The sequence below is a fragment of the Humulus lupulus genome, chromosome 2, assembly GCF_963169125.1.
Source record: "Humulus lupulus chromosome 2, drHumLupu1.1, whole genome shotgun sequence".
Taxonomy (NCBI): Eukaryota; Viridiplantae; Streptophyta; class Magnoliopsida; order Rosales; family Cannabaceae; genus Humulus; species Humulus lupulus.
The window spans coordinates 173,566,089-173,572,342 of NC_084794.1; positions in this window are offsets into that span (position 1 = coordinate 173,566,089).

The window sequence follows — 6,254 nt, forward strand, 5'->3', positions numbered from 1 at the left end:
CAGCTCCAGGCGCTACCGTTCAATCTCCTGTTGCTGCCGCACCATGATTTCGGCAGCACTTTCCTGGCTGGCCCTCAGATTGGCCAGTTCATCCTGCAATACCCCCCATGGTATTCTTCAGCGTCTCGGAATCCATTTCTTCCTCATCAAATTCCAAATGTGGCTCATCCTCAGTCACATTTGGAGGAGGAAGAGGCGGGTGAGATGGTGCAGCGCCGGCCGCCTGTCCAGTTTTCTTGGTAGTTTCGCCATTGATCTTTCAACGATAATGTATCAAGCTCTAATGAAAGCACCAGAATGTTGACCTTGATTTTGGCCAACTGACACGGGGTCAAATATGCTTGATGCGGACAAACACGTTGAAATGAATGTGATGACAAAAACAATAAAGAACACAAGAGTTTATAGTGGTTCGGCCCCAGAATCTGGTAACAACCTACATCTACTTGAATTGTTATTGATATAAGATTCAAAGGAGTGATCAAAGAACTAGGGTTCAATGAGTTTCACCAACCCCTGAAGAACAAGACAATATATCAAATATAAGAACTCTAATCTCAGATAATCAGAAAGCAAAAGTCCTCCTCCCTTGAGCTATCTTTCTCTATTTATAGGCTCAAGGAAGATCTACATTAATTTGTTACAGATATTATTTCCTAAATAATCGGATACTCAAGAAATCATGGGAGATAATTTCGGATTCTATCATAACTGCATAAGATTTTCTCCGTGTATAGCATGCGTACGACCAGGCTGGTCGTATATAAAGATCGAACGTTGTGCCAATAGATGTATTCCTGGTCGATAGTCGAGCACGAATTCTGCCAAATGTCAGCCACGTGTATTAAACGTTTGTCATGTCATCCATGCCTGTATTTTGGATAACAACAGCAGATTATATTATATGTTTAATACGATATTATTCTAATAAGTGAGCTTAAATTTAATTAAATTTCATTTAAGTTATAAGGCGTATGATTTTATTATTTTTAAATAATTATCATTGTAAAATATCTAAAAAATATCATATTTTAATTTTTTTAATTATTTATTTTATTTTATTTAAGTTTAAGTGTTTACATATTACCGTTAAATATAAAAATATTATGTTAAATATAAGAATATTCCATTAAAGTTAAGATTAAAAAAAGTAAAAAACCGTTAAAACCAACAATTTTCGTTATCTACACACTTATTATATAATATATATATAAATTTTAGATATCTATATTTATTATAAATTTTAAAAAAAAATTATACTACATTTAAATTTTAAATTTTCTAGAAAAAAAATTCTTAATTTATTGATTCATTCCAAACATAAGAAAATAAAATCCTTTAGAATTCACTTTTTTTTCTCTTTCACATAATTGACATATATAGATTCTTTTTAGTACTATTAGCAGTATTACTTGTATATCCATTGCTTCTTGTACAGAAGATGATGCGAAACATTTTTCCTTGGGTTGGAATCTAATGATGCTGCGAAACATTTCTTTTTTCTTAATTGAGAAGAGTAAATGATGTACCTCATTATTTTTCAAGTGAAAAATATTAAAGTGACTATTGTGTAGTTTGTACAAATAGTCGAATGAAATATGGATTATCCATACTCTTGAGAATTCCCCAATTTGTGAATGGAGACTATTATTCTAATGGAAAAGAAACAAAAAAAAAAAAAAACCAGAATGTTTTGAACTTTTGACTATTAAGTTTTCTATACGTTTGTTATTTAAATCAATCTTCATATGCTTTATATATACAAGGTAGGGAGTTTTGTTTTACAGTTTCAACAGGGACAAGCATTTTCCTTCCATCATATTTTTAAGTTATTTGTGGCGAAGAAGCAAATTTAGGAAAGAAAATAGGATTTAAGGAAAATATACGAGGATAGAAAATATAAAGAATACCAAATATTTATTTATTTATTATTGTTTGGTATTTAAAGGAAAGAAAACTAGTTTTTTTAAAAATTAAATATTGCTCCTATATTCTTAAAATTTATTAATTTATTATTTTAAAGATGAAACACAATGTTTTATTAAGTTAGTTGGTAGGAAAGTAAGGCGAGCGCATCTGTGCCTTTGCACATCTATGTTGACGATCATCTGCAGGGGAAGGAGATAGAAGACGAATTAAGTACGCTAAAGAGACTTAATTTAAAAGTGTTGATGTGGACTAAGAGGAATAAATCTTCTAATCCTTGTGAGTTTTTGTCTATAAATACCTATTCAAATGCAGATTATTGACATTTTGATTCAGTTTTGGTATTTTCATTATATTGTTACTCTGTTGCATTTTCATGAGCATCTACTTTTGACTTGAACATTGGAACTTCTTCTTGTAGGTACCCTCGAATGTTTTTTTCCATTATTATGCACATTAAATAGTTGATTTAGTCAATCAATATGGATAAGGGTGATGACCATCAAGATCGAATCTTTGCATAATTAGATCATTCTAATTGTGGAAAGAATTAATAAAGCAATTTTTGAGACTCAACAATTGGCGCCATTATAGGAAACGTTGAATGTGTTTTCTTGATTGTTTTTTTTTTTCTTATTTGATTTCTTCTTGTAGGAAAAGAGAAAGTCAAGATTTTGTAAAGAAAATGTCATGGCACCATAAAAAACTAATGGTACGAATGTACCACCAAGAGCAAATGAAGATGAAAAGACTAGTTAACAGACGAATGTTGGAACAAGTGAGCAATTAGACAAAAATGTACAGGTTCTTAGATGGCACAACAATGATATGATGACACCACAAAAAAGATGCTCACAGCAACATAGAATGAAGCAAGAATTGGAGGCCTTAAAGAAAAATGTTCCAACAGAAACTAAGTCAACTCCACCTAACCAACAATAGGTTCTAGAGCACAGCATGCTCAGAACAGACAAGAAATAATGCAAGAAGAAGAGATGGCGGAGGAAGGTGGTGGTGAGTGCCCGACCCCTAAAGGAGATAAGAACAAACTTGAGAAGTCTACTACAAAGAACACACTAACAATATTTGAGCAAACCTTAAAAACAAAATTTCCAAAGGAAATGATGAAGGAAGTTTTGCACAAGGTGACTGGTTTGAGGGTGCATAACCTCGAAGATATGGCAACAAACGTAGTAAGAGGCATGAAACTTTATGGATCATAGAGAAGCCCAAACCTAAAGATTTTGTGGCACCAACCTTGATTGTGTATGAAGAAAGAATGGACTTGATGTGCCATATTTACAAATTTCAACAGAGGATGGCTTTGGAAACTAAAAATGAAGCAATAAGATGCAAGGTTTTCTCCACAACCTTGGCAAGACTAGCTCTTCAATGGTTCGGGCAATTACTAGAGAAATCTATTAATGGATTCGAGGAGTTTTGCAAAATGTTCTTTGAACAATACAACAGCAACCAACAGATGCAAAAAACAATAAAGGATCTGTATTGGGTGGAACAAGGAAACAACATGCATTTAAGGCTGTATTTGAAGAGGGTATATGAGCATTGTGCATTAAATACAAAATGTGGATACTCATATGGCAACTAAATTGTTTGTGAAGAGTCTGCAGGCGAGATCATTATTGCATAACAACTTGACCTTGACGTAGCCATTTGATATGGCAGAAGTACAGACATAGGAAGGAGTTTTATGAGTTTTGGATAGTCATGAGAAGATGGAGAAGAAAATGGCTTAGATCTCGGTTATTGCTGCTAATAAGCCAACCCAACCGAACAAGAAAGATTGGAGGAAAGGTTCGAGTTCACACCCTCATACTCCATTCCACTGGAAAAGTATTCACTACCCCATCTAGTTTCTTCCCATTATAGCGTTGTAGCTTGTTTGTGAGTCAACGACTAGAATGCTCTGATTTATGTGAATTGAATGGACATAGATAAATAACGGTGAATATAGATACTTTATTACCTTTATTGATGATTATTCTAGGTTCACATATGTTTATTTGCTTAAGGATAAAGACAAAGCTTTTAACCTGTTTAAAATATATAAAGCCAAAGTTAAAAATCAATTGGAAAATAAAATCAAAGTAATAAGAAGTGATAGGGGCGATGAATACTTTTCCAATGAATTCGATTTGTTTTGTGAAATGCATGCATACATGAATGTACAGCCCCTATACACCCCAACAAAATGGTATAGCAGAAAGAAATAATAGAATAGAACATTTGTTGATATGATAAATTCTATGCACTTACATGCAAATTTGAGTTTTTCATTATGGGGAGAAGTTTTGATATTCGCTTATTATATTCTAAACTTAATTCCTTTAAAGAATAATCAAATTTCACCTTATGAGATATGAAAAGGAAATAGGCCAACCTAGGGTATCTTAAAGTGTAGGGTGTCTTGCTTATTGCAAGAGCACATAACCTAAAAGGACCAAGTTGGATCCTAGAGCAATAAGGTGGGTATTTGTAGGCTATGCCTCAAATAGTAAAGTCTATAGACTATTAGACTCAGAGTCTAATTTCATAATTGAATCAAGAGAAGTTGAGTTCTTTGAGAACTTGTTGTATAGTGACAACAAACCTCAAGAACATATCTCATTGGAAGGAACTCAATAGGAGTTACCTTTAAGGGTTGTAGAGAAACCAGTATTTCCTAGAAGAAGCCAAGGCTGAAAGAGGTATGATCACAAGATAAAAACTCACAAGTTGATATTCTTTACTTAGTAGAGGGTAATCACAAAGGAGACACTTGGAAGTATCCAATAGTATTTTAAGTAAAGGGTGATCCTAAAACTTTCCAAGAAGTTATGTCTTCAAGAGACTCCACATTTTTTAAGGAGGCAACAAATGATGAGATTGATTCAAATATTTCTAACCACACTTGGAAAATTGTTGATCTACCACAAGGATCAAAACCAATAGGTTGTAAGTGGGTATTTCGAAGAAAATATTACACAAATAGGACCATCAAAGCCTTTAAAGTACAGTTGGTGGCTAAAGGGTTTAGACAAAAGGAAGGCATAGACTATTGTGATACCTATGCATTAGAGACAATGACAACTTTAATTAGAATATTGTTTGTCTTGTTATCAATACACAACCAATATGTTCATCATGGATGTCAAAATAACATTATTAAATGTTATCTCGATGAGGAGGTTTACATGGAACAACCATAAGGATTTGTTCTAAAGGAAGATTAAAATAAAGTGTGTAGGCTTGTTAAATCATTGTATGGTTTAAAACAAGCACCGAAACAATTTCACGAGAAGGTGATGAAGTCATTGTCTCGAATGGGATTAGACACAATAGCGCAAACAAGTGCTTATACTCTTAAACTTGTGATGACTATGTCATTCTAGTATGTCTATATGTTGATGATACGTTGATATTAAGAAATGACATGAAGGCATAATAGAAACAAAGAGGTTTTTATCTTCTACTTTCAAGATGAAAGACATTGGAGAGGTTGATACCATACTTATCAAAGTTAGAAGAAATAAGTATGGATATGCCTTAGGTCAAGCTCACTATGTTGAGAAGATGCTTGACAAATTATGTCATCTGAATATCAAAGAGACAAACACACCATTTGATTCAAGTCAAAAGCTTGAAAATAATGAAGGAGAGTAGTGGCTCAATTAGAGTACACAAGTGCAATGAGGAGTTTAATGTATGTCACACATTGTACAATAGCATATATTGCATTTGCAGTTAGCAAACTCAGTAGGTTTACTAGCGATCCAAGTATCAAATATTAGAAGGTCATAGAAATAGTTTTTGGATACCTTGAAAGGACCAAAGAACTATACCTCCAATATTCAAAGTTTCTAAAGATACTTGAAAGATATTCCGACGTAAGTTGGATATCCAGTGTAGGAGATAATCTCTCTACAACCTGGAATGCCCTGGTTACTCCAAGACCATTAATGTGAACTTTAAACAGTGCTTAACTTGCTAAACAAGTCATTTGGTTATAAATGTGCATCTAGGTGTTATTAATAGGCTAAGGTGAAAAATTCCGATCAAAAGGAATGGATATATTTTATTTAAAACATCAAATTGTATATGGGCCCATAAAAGTGTTTGCAAAGTTATTTACAATCCAAAATAGTCATTACAATGTAAAAATTACAATCCGCTGACCTAAGCGGCAAAAATAGGGTTAACCTCTAGTTCCTCTGAGAAACACCTTGGCCGTGGTGGTCAAGCGGCCACATATGTACACATCGCCACCTAAGCTCTCCACTCAAGGTTGGGTGTGCTTTTTTTTTTCCCTTTACCTGCACCACATAGCA